The sequence below is a fragment of the Triticum aestivum genome, chromosome 3A, assembly GCF_018294505.1.
Source record: "Triticum aestivum cultivar Chinese Spring chromosome 3A, IWGSC CS RefSeq v2.1, whole genome shotgun sequence".
NCBI lineage: Eukaryota > Viridiplantae > Streptophyta > Magnoliopsida > Poales > Poaceae > Triticum > Triticum aestivum.
The window spans coordinates 692,706,362-692,719,949 of record NC_057800.1 but is presented as its reverse complement, the minus strand read 5'-3'; the positions used below and the strand labels follow the sequence as shown (position 1 = coordinate 692,719,949).

The 13,588-nt window shown below is 46.7% G+C and overlaps 1 pseudogene; it reads right to left on the bottom strand.

Moving 5' to 3' along the window:
• Window positions 1-12,076: 12,076 nt before the first annotated feature.
• On the bottom strand, window positions 12,077-13,140 carry LOC123057169 (agamous-like MADS-box protein AGL23; annotated as a pseudogene).
• Between the last annotated feature and the right edge of the window lie 448 nt (window positions 13,141-13,588).

The following is a 13,588-nucleotide window of genomic DNA, read 5'->3' as shown; positions in this document are numbered from 1 at the left end:
AACGTTATATGCTTTTAAACTATCATGACGGGATGGCTATATGCCGTGAATATGGCGCTCCTGATTTGTTTGTTACGTTTACATGCAATCCTAAATGGCAAGAGATTGCTGACGCGCTCGCTTCTGAGCCTGGGCAGGTTGCTGCTGATCGGCCTGACATCACTACTCGGGTTTTTTCCATGAAGTTTGATGAGTTTCTAGATGGTGTTAAGGACGGTTCTCTTTTTGGGCCTGTTCAAGCATGTGCGTTTTCGTCTAACATTTTTTTACTCAAGAAAGTAGTGTTTTTTGGTCGCTGACGCGCTTTCTACTCGGTTTCTGTTTGCAGATTTGTACGTTGTCGAATTTCAAAAGAGGGGCCTTCCACATACGCATACCTTGGTGTGGTTGAAGGCTGATACAAAGGAGCCTTCATCTTCATTCACAGACAGTCTCATTTGTGCAGAATTGCCGGACCCTTTCGTTGATCCTTTGGGCTATGCTCTTGTTGACGAATTCATGGTCCACGGGCCATGTGGAGTATATAATTCTAAGTGTGCTTGCATGAAAAATAAGTGTTGATCTAAGCGTTTCCCTAAGCCTTTTAGCGATGAGACGATGGTTGATAATGTTGGATTTCCTGTTTATCGTAGACGTGATGATGGTCGTTACGTATTGAGGCAGCAAGATTCTCTTCGTCTGGGAAATCAATGGGTTGTTCCATACAACATGAAATTATTAAAGAAGTTCGAGGCCCATATAAATGTTGAGTGGTGTAATAAAACAAACTTACTCAAGTATTTGTTCAAATATCTCACCAAAGGACCTGATGTCGTTCAGATGCGTGTTGATGTTGACAACAGGCCAACTGGTGTTTTTACTGTGCCCCGTCCTACTGGAAGGAATGAGATTGATGATTATGTAAAGTGCAGGTTCGTACTTATGTTTAAGAAATTATGTAATGTGTTTCCTTCCTTATCAATATGATTGTACTGATATTGTTCTTCTTTCCATAGATATCTTTCTGCATGTGAGGCTTTCTGGAGGATGTTTGCATACAGTATTCATGGGCGGGAACCTTCGGTTGAAAGGCTGGTTGTGCATCTTCCTAACATGAATAGAGTGATATTTGCTGAAACAGACAATTTGGGTAATGTGTTAGATAATCCCTCGGCTTCAAAAACAATGTTGACGGAGTGGTTTGTTGCAAACCAAAAATATAGATCTGCTAGATCATTAACGTATCTTGATTTTCCGAATGGGTGGGTTTGGAATAAGAGTGACAAGGTGTGGACAAAGAGGAAACTCAAGAAGAAGATGGGTAGTAAAATAGGTCGTATTTATCATGTGCATCCTGGAACAGGTGAGCTGTTCTTTCTTCGGATGTTACTTATGGTTGTTCCTGGTGCTACCTGTTTTGAGGATTTGAGAACACACAATGGCCGTGTCTATGACACGTTTAAAGAAGCATGCCAGTCAAGAGGATTGGTAGGGGATGACAACGAGTGGTTTAGGCTCTTTGATGAAGCTATCGTGTGGGCGACTCCCTTCCAACTGCGACATCTTTTTATGACTCTTCTGCTTCATTGTGAAGTTGGTAATGGGCGTGCTCTTTTTGAAAGATTTTGGCCGAGCATGGCTGAAGATATATCGTACAGGCTTTCATCTGCTATTGGTAATTCTAGATATAATGTTCCTCAAGATTATCTTCAAGAGTGTCTGCTTTCTGAATTAGCTTCAATTTTTACTAGAAATGGATCATGCCTTGCATCATTTAATTTGACTTCACGTACCATACCAGTCAATGATGAGTATTACAATAAGTTAGTTGCTGAGGAGTTGAGCTATGATACAGTCAAGTTAGCTGTTGATGCTGATGATTTGTATTGCAAATTAAATGACGAGCAGAGAGTCATACATCATGAGATAGTATCCACTGTCCATGAAGACATGAGTGGATTCTACTTTGTTTCTGGGTGTGGAGGGTCAGGCAAGACCTTTTTATGGAATTCTATCATTGCTACACTTAGATCTGAACGGCGTGTCGTACTTGCAGTGGCTTCATCTGGTGTTGCATCTTTGTTGTTGCCTGGCGGTCGAACTGGCCACTCAAGATTTAAGATTCCGGTGGATGTTAACAATCGTTCTCAGTGTTGTATATCCAGGAGCTCAATGCTTGCTGGTTTGTGCCAGCAGGCTTCACTTATCCTATGGGATGAAGCGCCAATGACTAGCCGTTTATGTTTTGAGGCTTTGGATAGGACGTTGAGGGATGTTATGTCTGTTCACAATGAAGCTAATGCTTTGCTGCCTTTCGGAGGAAAAGTGATGTTGTTGGGTGGTGATTTCAGGCAAATTTTGCCTGTGGTAGAGGGTGGTACAAAAGAAGATATTATCAATGCGTCGTTGATTTCTTCACCGCTTTGGCAGTATGTTAAGGTTCTTAAGCTTCATACAAATATGCGGCTTTCTAATCCTACTTTGTGCTGCCATGCACGTATGGAGTTGGCATTATTTTCCAATTGGGTGCAAAGTATTGGTGATGGTTCTGTTGTGATGCAACACAAAGGTGACGAATCATCTCCGTCGTGGGTTTCCATTCCCGAAGACATGCTATTGTTTCCTACAACAGATCATATGGAAGCTGCAGTTGACAATGGGTATGACAACTTCTTTTTGAAATATAATGATGCTGAATATTTATCTCGCCGTGCTATTGTTTGCCCAACAAATTCGGTTGTGGACAAATTAAATGATGTTGTCTTCGAGCGTGTACCCGGGGCTTCTGTTGATTGTTTGAGTTACGACTCCATATCAAAATCTACAGATCCTATTGATGAAGTGGAGTTGTTCTACCCACCAGAATTGTTGAATTCTATTACGATAAATAATTTCCCTCATCACAAGATTTCGTTGAAAGTTGGTGTTCCGGTTATGCTTCTCAGAAATATTAATCAGTCATTGGGTTTATGTAATGGAACACAATTACTTATTACTCGACTGGGTGACAGAGTGTTGGAAGGAGAGATTATAACTGGTTCTCATAAAGGGGAGCGTGTTTGCGTGCCACGAATAGTTTTGAACTCGGCAGGGTCTAAGAGGGCAAACGTTGTCTAAAGTATGTGTATATTTGCGAGAGCCAGTATTTTCACATGGACAATTATATGTGGCGGCATCACGAGTTACTTCGCGTAGTGGGCTTAAATTTTTAATTGAAGACGATCGTGGCAGCCCAACTTCTGAAACCAAGAATATAGTTTACAAGGAGGTGATTTCAAGGTTGTGAGAGGATACTGTACGGAGCAAAAAAAAAAAAAACGTTTACATAGGTGTGCTTGGCGGACCAACATTCACTAGTAGAAAACAGGGCTTTGGTCCAGGCCGGGTCAGCCCATTAGTCCCGGTTCAGTCTAGAACCGGGACCAATGCCCGCCGGCCGGGCCACGTGGGCCATTGGTCCCGGTTCATCTGGACCTTTTGGTCCCGGTTGGTGGGATGAACCGGGACCAATAGGCCTCGCTCCTGGCCCACCACCATTGGTCCCGGTTGGTGGCTTGAACCGGGACCAAAGGCTCCCCTTTAGTCTCGGCTCATGTCACCAACCGGGACCAATGAGGTGCCTATATATACCCCTCGCTCGCGAGCAGAGCACCTCAGTGCTTTTTTTTTCTCTGGCCGAGGGGGAGAGGGCTTTGTGGTGCTCTAGCTCATCTCCTATGCACATGAGGTGTTCGATGGAATGCCCGAGCCACACTACTTAAGCTTTCTCCTCTCGAAGCTCGACCTCCAAGCTCCATTTTCCTCGAGATTTGTCTAGATTTAGCGGTCCGTCACGCCCCATCCCCGTCTTCACCGCCGTCGATCACCCGCGCCGATCTCATCACCGACACCACCGTGGTGAGCCTCTTGTTCTTATCTTCTTTCTGAAAGGAAAAATATTCTTACTTCTATGTTTAGATAGATACTTGTATCATTTTCTTACATTTATTATTGCATCTTATATAGTGCGATGGTTTTGGTATCCGCCCCCGTCGGCCCTCGTCCTGTCTATGATTTGGATGTGGTATGTATATTATCTTTATAACTATTGGTTCATTTATTGTTTATGAAAATTATGCCGACCAACGTGACATAGATTTTATTTATCTAGGATGTATGTGAAGCCAACCGACCCTATTGTCGAGAGGTTAAATTTAGTTGAAGAAGAAAACAATTTGTTGAAGGAAAAAATAAAAAAAAATTGAGGAGGAGAAGATGATATTGGAGTTGCATGTTGCGGATGTCGTCGATGATCACAAGAACAAGATGGATGCAATGCGCTTGAAGATTAGAAAGATTAGAAAATATGCCATTCATACCGAGGCTTGGTATCATTATGCCGTTGGATCAATTGTTACCTTGGTTGCGATTATGATCGCATTTGTTTTCGCATTGAAATGTTTTACATAGTTTCAATGTATGATTTAATTAATTAGATGCTCTGGAGAGCTATATGTTGTTAGATGAGAACTATGTATGCACTTTGGTTTTAATGTGATGATGGACTTCTATTAATTTGGATACTTAATTATATATAATGCACGCAGATGAACCGGCAATGGATGTACGGTGACAGACACACCCGCGAGTACATTAAGGGCGTGCATGAGTTTCTCGATGCGGCTGAGGCAAACAAGCAGAATGGTTTTATGTGTTGTCCATGCACTGAATGTGGGAATACGAGGTCTTACTCTAACCGAAAAATCCTTCACTCCCACCTGCTTTACAAGGGTTTCATGCCACACTATAATGTTTGGACGAGGCACGGAGAAATAGGGGTTATGATGGAAGACAACGAAGAAGAAGACTACGATGACAACTATGTGCCCCCTGAATACGGTGATGCTGCAACGGGGGGAGCTGGTGAAGATCAAGAGGAACCAGACGATGTGCCCAATGATGCTGCAACGGGTGAAGCTGCTGAAGATCAAGAGGAACCAGACGATGTGCCTGATGATGATGATCTCCGCCGAGTCATTGTCGATGCAAGGACGCAATGCATTAGTCAAAAGGAGAAGCTGAAGTTCGATCGCATGTTAGAGGATCACAAAAAAGGGTTATACCCCAATTGCGAAGATGGCAACACAAAGCTCGGTACCGTACTGGAATTGCTGCAGTGGAAGGCAAAGAATGCTGTGGCTGACAAAGGATTTGAGAAGCTACTGAAAATATTGAAGAAGAAGCTTCCAAAGGATAACGAATTGCCCGACAGTACATACGCAGCAAAGAAGGTCGTTTGCCCTCTAGGATTGGAGGTGGAGAAGATACATGCATGCCCTAATGACTGCATCCTCTACCGCGGTGCATACAAGGATCTGAACGCATGCCCGGTATGCGGTGCATTGCGGTATAAGATCAGATGAGATGACCCTGGTGATGTTGACGGCGAGCCCCCCAGGAAGAGGGTTCCTGCGAAGGTGATGTGGTATGCTCCTATAATACCACGGTTGAAACGTCTGTTCAAAAACGAAGAGCATGCCAAGTTGATGCGATGGCACAGTGAGAACCGAAAGAAAGATGAGAAGTTGAGAGCACCCGCTGACGGGTCGCAGTGGAGAAAAATCGAGAGAAAGTACTGGGATGAGTTTGCAAAGGACCCAAGGAATGTATGGTTTGCTTTAAGCGTGGATGGCATTAATCCTTTCGGGGAGCAGAGCAGCAATCACAGCACCTGGCCCGTGACTCTATGTATGTATAACCTTCCTCCTTGGATGTGCATGAAGCGGAAGTTCATTATGATGCCAGTTCTCATCCAAGGCCCTAAGCAACCCGGCAACAAAATTGATGTGTACCTAAGGCCATTAGTTGAAGAACTTTTACAGTTGTGGAATGAAAACGGTGTACGTACGTGGGATGAGCACAGACAGGAGGAATTTAACCTTAAGGCGTTGCTGTTCGTGACCATCAACGATTGGCCCGCTCTCAGTAACCTTTCAGGACAGACAAACAAAGGATACCACGCATGCACACACTGTTTAGATGACACTGAAAGTATATACCTGGACAAATGCAGGAAGAACGTGTACCTGAGCCATCGTCGATTTCTTCCGACCAACCATCAGTGTCGAAAGAAAGGCAAGCATTTCAAAGGCGAGGCAGATCACCGGAAGAAGCCCGCCATGCGCACCGGTGATCACGTGCTTGCTATGATCAATGATTTACACTACGTAATCTTTGGAAAGGGTCCCGGTGGACTAGCTGTTCTGAATGACGCTGAGGGACACGCACCCATGTGAAAGAAGAAATCTATATTTTGGGACCTACCCTACTGGAAAGACCTAGAGGTCCGCTCCTCAATCGACGTGATGCACGTGACGAAGAACCTTTGCGTGAACCTGCTAGGCTTCTTGGGCGTGTATGGGAAGACAAAAGATACACCTGAGGCACGGGAGGACCTGCAATGTTTGCACGAAAAAGATGGCATGCCTCCGAAGTAGTATAAAGGTCCTGCCAGCTACGCTCTTACGAAAGAAGAGAAAGAAATCTTCTTTGAATGCCTGCTCAGTATGAAGGTCACGACTGGCTTCTCGTCGAATATAAAGGGAATAATAAATATGCCAGAGAAAAAGTTTCAGAACCTAAAGTCTCATGACTGCCACGTGATTATGACGCAACTGCTTCCGGTTGCATTGAGGGGGCTTCTACCGGAAAATGTCCGATTAGCCATTGTGAAGCTATGTGCATTCCTCAATGCAATCTCTCAGAAGGTGATCGATCCAGAAATCGTACCAAGGCTAAGGAGTGATGTGGCGCAATGTCTTGTCAGTTTCGAGCTGGTGTTCCCACCATCCTTCTTCAATATCATGACGCACGTCCTAGTTCTCCGCCTAATGATGAAGACATGGTTTTGTTGAATCCTTTGACACTAGGCAACCTCCCGACCCCTCGGCGATGCTCTCGAACATGAGAGGAAGAAGAGAATAAAAAAAGAAGAGGAAGAAGAAAAAAAAGAGAAGAAAGAATAGAGGAGTTCTTCTCCTCTATTCTTTCTTCTCCTCTTTTTTTTTCTTCTTCTTCCTCTTTTTTTTATCGGGAACGAGGGTCGTCGAGGGACATAGATGTAGTGTCGTCGTTGTCGATATATACCCCCTCCCGATAGCTTACTATGATTAGGTAGCTAGTTCTACGTTTGGCACTAATATATCCATCTGTCATGTTTGAATAATAATTGCCATGTTGTAAATATTTGTAGAAACTATGGACACCGCCCTAGACGAAGCAAAAGAAGCGTTGTTGAGGGACATAATCGCAGAAGGAAGTGATGCTGTCTCGTTGTTTCTCAACGAAACCGATGGTCTGGAAGGAGAGGGTGAACAAGCTGGCTACGGTGACCTAATGCCGGTGCAAGAAGAAGAACATGAGGACGGCTCCGGTGACCCAATGCCGGTGCAAGAAGGAGACCGTGATGACGGCTCCGGTGACCGAACCGAGTCCGGCCAGGTATATATATTAGTTAAGCCTGTGCCGACTAGCTGATTGATGCATTCATTGTTTTGGTATGTACACATATTAATTAAGTCTTTGTTCTTTTTTCTAGCCCTCTGGATCGAGCACAACTTCGATAAAGAGACGAGGCCCGAAGAAAAAGTTGAGCTCGGATGAAAAGTTTGAGATCATAGCAATCGCGCCCGACGGCCAACCGATTGAACCCCTCCGGACAAAGAGCGCATTTGTTGCTCAGTGCGAGGTTCTGGTTAGGGACAAGATCCCGATAAGCATCCAGCAATGGTTTAAGCCGGCTACAGAAGACCCTGAGGTGTCTTATGTCAATGACATGCAGAAAAATGATCTTTGGACTGAGCTGAAGTCAAATTTCACCCTACCGCCAGGGGATAATCCAGAGAACCCAGTTAAAGAGAAATTAATCAAGTCTTTTTCTCTTAAGAGGATGGCAGAACTTTTCAGGAGGTGGAAGAAAGAGCTGAATAAGTTTGTCGAAAATAATGAGACACCAGAATTCAAGGGCAGATATGATAAGATCAGAGATCACTGGCCCGCATTTGTGGCCCACAAGACATCGGAAAAGAGTAAGAAGATGTCGGCGACAAACAAGCAAAATGCTGCGAAGAAGATGCTTCACCATCACACGGGGCCAGGTGGCTACCTCGTAGCCCGGCCTAAGTGGGCCAAGACTGAGAATGATCTGGTTGATAAAGGGACCGAACCAGAGACAATTAGCTGGCCAGACCGTTGCCGGACTTGGTTCTTCAGGGCTGGCGGAACCTCGGACCCTGTAACACGGAAGTGCATTTGGAAGAACGATCAAATGGACATACCAGTCAGGAAGCTTAAGCAGTATATCGAAGCAGCGCAGCAAGGGAAGTTCTTTCCAGACAGAGAGAACGACGAGCTCACAATGGCCTTCGGGAATCCTGAGCACCCTGGACGGACACGAGGCACGCCAGGCTCCATTCCGTGGAAGGTTGGGTTTCCAGACGCAGGCGGTTACAAATCCCATGAGAGGAGGAAAAGAGTGTAGCAGACCCAAATGCAGGCGCTGCAAGCAAGGGTAGACGCGATAGAGGAACGAGAAGCATATCGCAGCAAACGTACTGCCGAAGCCTCCCCCGAAGCTACCCCGCCATCTCAGCGCAGAAGCAGCGTGGCTTCCACCGAGCTGCTTCAGCCGGAGCATGCCTTGATGGCTCCTGCCAGCTATCCCGTGGATGCTATCACGGAGTCTCAAAATTGCCACCTTATGACGCAATGGATGAATTTGAAGGTCAAGGTGGCTGTTGGCTCTGTTTATCCTACTGAACCCGGCGCAACTTTTCACTGCCGGCCGATTCCAGAAGGATATGCTAGGGTGATGGTGGATGAAATAACAGAGGGATTTGAGGACCTCCAGCTTGACCACCCTACCGGTGAAGGGGAGACTCGGCTGGGGTCTGCTCTGAAGACTCCATGCCTATGGCGGAAGGAGCTCATCAACCTTCCGAACTGGACGCCTCCGCCTCCTCCTCCTCCTCCGGCGAGTCAGGGCACTCTGCCTCCTCCACCGCCTCCTCCTCCGGCGAGTGACGATCAGGGCCCTCGGCCGGCTCCTTCTCCGGGGCGTGGCGGCACTCCGCCTCCTTCTCCTCCTGCGCCGACGCGCCCGAGCAGCCAACCTCCTCCTTCTCCGCCTCGTCAGCAAGGGCGGAAGAGACCTGCTGCCGCTCCAGCTGCTCCGGCGCGTCGTAGTCCTTCTCCTCCGCCTCGTAAGCAAGTAAAGAAGACAACCGCTCCGTCTGCTCGGTCGGCGTCTAGCAGTACAACCAGAGGCGGGAGGACATACAGATTCGGTCCTTCTCTGAAGACTCCAGAGAAGTTACCATATGAGAGGACCCCGGAGGAGAATGCCGAGATCGCGCGAACCGAAGTGGATGACTGGTTTCAAGGGTTGAGAGCAAAGAGACATCCACCTCCGGAGGAGAAGGTAGATCCGGTGAAAGTGAAGCGCACTCTGGCTGCCCTGGCAAAACCACCCAAGTCTCCGCCGAAAGGCAACTATGAGCGCATTATTGCAAAGACATGGGCCGAAGCGGAGCGGTCAGGAAGTACAGTCAGTGATCAAAGGCTGAAAGAACGACGAGCAGCTGGGAAACAAATTGCCCAGCTCGGCGAACAAGCGAAGCAATCGTGCCCCCCCCCCCTCAAGGTGCCTAGCGACATCGTCGATCTGAGGATGGTGCCCGGTTATGGCAATGTTGACGATTACCTGCCCGACGATGTACATTATGATACCATGGAGGTGCAGATACACAGATACGAGTACGGGAAGCCTCTCGTCAAAGATGAAAAATCTTTGACAACGATGATGCGAATATTACATGATTGGTACTTGAAAATCTGCAGAGAGTCTGGGGGGAGGAGTACTTTGTATGCGAGAGTTAAACCGGAGCATGACCTCGTTGGAATTGAACTGTTGCCTATTCCATTTGAGGAGTTCTATCAGTTTTTCAATCAATTGGCCCTCGATAAAACAACGATCACCTGCTACTGTCTGTAACTACTACTACTTCTGTCATTATGTCTCTTTATATAGCTCGTCTCTTTCATTGCATGTATTTATAATTATCCTCACTATATTATGCAGAATGAAGATCGCCGAATTGAAGAAAAGACAAATCGGTGATATTGGGTTCATTAACACATATCTCATAGATGCAACTGAGGTTCAACATCATCCCGGAGATACCGAGGCCAACTTGCTACGATCATTAAAAAAATGAAAACAAAGATATAATACTCTTTCCTTACAACTTCAAGTGAGTGTTACTGTCTTGTGCATATTCGGTTTTCCTTATATATTAGTCCAGGTAATAGTAATGTAATTGATGAGTTATGCATGCGTGTGCAGTTTCCACTATATTCTCCTAGAGATTAGGCTTGAGCAGGGAGTAGTAACCGTCTTGGACTCTAAACGAAAAGATCCCCAGGAGTATGCGGACATGACTGAAATCCTCAAGAAGTAAGTTAAATCAATCATTATCCACCATATCAGCAACTTTGTTCATTTTCTGATATCAAGTAATTGTTTTCTTTGTCCGGCAGGGTTTGGAGAAAATTCACCAAAACAGTTCCGGGACTGCCGAAGGAGCTGGAATTTAGACACCCGAAAGTAAGTACTATAGTAGCATGTTCCGCGCATCTCCTAGTGATTCAAGCGCTAGTTTCATCAATACCATTTAGCATTCTTGCTTATTAGTTTGATTGACCTCTATTTCTTGTAAAGTGGTTGTGGCAGGAAAAAGGGAATGATTTTTGTGGATACTACGTCTGCGAGTCCATCCGCCACACGACCTGTGAGCGGAGCGGGTACTCTGACGTACAATATGAAGTACGTAAGTAACAACATTCACAATTTTATTTTATTACCATCATTTGTATTGAGTTTCATTCATTCATATATATATGTATTGACCCCCTTCTTCAAATTAGATGTTTCGAAAGCGGGATGAACTCCTAGCACCAGCTCGCATGCGAGCAATTCAAGAGGAATTGGCGGCATTCTTTCTTGACCAAGTGATCGCTGAAGACGGAGAATACTATGTGGACCATGAGTCCGTATGATTATATTTGTAAGAGATAATTATTATATATATGTAGCCGGTAGTGTCGGATAGATATACGAGAACTTGTTGTTCGACCAATCTCTCGGAGAAGGAGAGGTGGTCGATATCACTTCTCTCTGTATGCATATATGTTCATGACGATCATCTGTTTCCTTCGTTTGCTTATAGCTAACTAGCGTGTCTAGTCCTCTCTATACGTATATATAGTACGTAGCGTCGACCAAGCACGGACGTAAGAGAGGACACTTCTCTCTATTAATTATAGCTAGCTAACACAATATATGAAACACCTAAATTAACCCCCAAAACCCCCAACCCCCCCCCCCTTTAAAAAAACAAAAACTCCAGCCACAGAAATGCTGACGCGTGGATGCCTATTGGTCCCGGTTGGTGCCACCAACCGGGACCAAAGGGTCTCCTGCCTGGGCTCTGCGCACTGCCCACGTGGAGGCCCATCAGTCCCGGTTCTAAATTAAACCGGGACTAAAGGTACAGGGCATTAGTACCGACACTTTAGTCCCGGTTCAGGAACCGGGACTAAAGGCCCTTACGAACCGGGACTATAGGCCCTTCTTCTACCAGTGATTTATCATTTTATCATCGGCACCAATTAATCCTGCAGGAGGTTACACTAGAGTGATCTGATGCAACACGCTTAAGTAATGTATATCGTCTATGTTATCTTAGTATGGGCATCTCATGGCATTTGTTCTTCCAACAAGCCATGCTTAGCTAAAATAAATGAGCCGCTTCCAAAATGTACTGTCATCCACTTCCCTTCTGTACAATGACCATAAATAAATTTCCTTCAGTTAGTACTTAATTGTATGTATTGATGGGCGCGGCGTGCCGCCGCGCGGGCCATGCTAATTTAATTAATAATACGATAACAAATCTTGCACCCAGGTAGATCGATCAAGCACGATGAATAATATAACTAGAGTGGCAATGAACTAATAGATGGGCATCCATCCATGCATGCAATGGATCAATGGATAGTCTCACTCGGACTGATTAAGACACTCGGATTCGGACTCGGACTCAGACTCGGTATGGATCTTGTCTCCTTCTCCTAAGTACGGAAAGCCCATGTTCGTCCCGGGCCCCTGCTGCACCATTTCTACCCCCGCGGCTATTCCCGTGGGCGGCGGCATCTCCATCCCGGCGGAGAACTCCGACATCAGAAACATCGCCATAAACATCTGTTGCATCTCTGCCTCCGTGGCGAACTCTAGCTGTGGCGACATCACTGTAACCATCTGCTGCATCTCCATCCCGGCGTCGAACCTGGATGGCGAAGTAGTCGGCATAAGAATCTGCTGCATATCCATCCCGTAGGCCGAACCCAGTGGCGGAGGCATCTCCATTGGCATATGGTGCATATCCATTCCGGCAGCGAACCCCTGCATCGGAGGCATCACCATATGCATCTGTTGCATCTCCATCCCAGTGTTGGCGCTGCTGCTGCTACCAAACTCAAAGGTACTGCCACCAAAGAGCTGTTGTAGCGGCGGCGCGGGCGCCTGGAGCATGTGGTGGGTCTTCTGCTTATCCAGGAGCGCCTGGTTTGTGCGTTCTGAGACGGCAGCCCGCACCACCCTCAGCTTCGCGGCGAAGGCTATAATCTCTTCCTCCCCCATTGCGCATAGTTTGGGGTTGAGCCACATGGCAATCTGATCCCCCGCAGTGCGCTCCTTTGCCATGGCCTTCTCCATGCACTCTTTGCGCTCCTTCACCTCCTTTAGCAACATGCGCAACTCGCCATGCTGAAGGTGCAACTTCTTCAGCTCGTTATCATTAGCGATGCTCAGGACTCCCGCACCGCCCCCTGCCAGGAAGCGGTCAATGACGGCCTCGACGGAGGGGTGGCCGAAGGAGAAGGCCTTGCCGCCGGGTGAGAAGGCGACGATGGCTACCTCAGCACCGCACATCACCGCCATCTCGGTGGCTTTGATAATAGACCTTGCCGCCGCTTGGAGAAGCACACTTGTCGGGCGCCCTCCTTCTCGACCCGTCGGATGGCAATCTTCTACCGCCCGTTGCCACCCTTCTGCTTCGGCGCCATTGCTCGCTCGTTGGCTGGCTCGGGGAAAGGAAGAGGAGAGGAGGTAGATTTGTGTCTGTCTATGTCTCGGGGTTGTAGGTGCTTATATAGAAGCCGAGAGAAGAGGATGAGGATTGAGGAACGCTCGTCTGGGCTGGCCCAGGCATTAGAACAATTGACAACTCATGATTGGAAACGAGGTATTATTCGGTATTCTCTGTCCATGAGCTGCCACGCGTATAGGCATAACTCGGCCAGTACGCTATAGTATTTAAAATGATTCTTTTATGGCTATGTTTCACTCCACCCCGTGTTTTTATTAGGTAAGGATTAAGAATTAGCGCCAAGAGATCTTTCTTGATCATGTTCGCTTTAGTAGGAAACGAATCGATGTTGGCACACAAAAAGGATGACGTCTGTCGCACGCTGGCACGTTCGTTACACTTGTGATCCCGAGGCAGCGAAGACC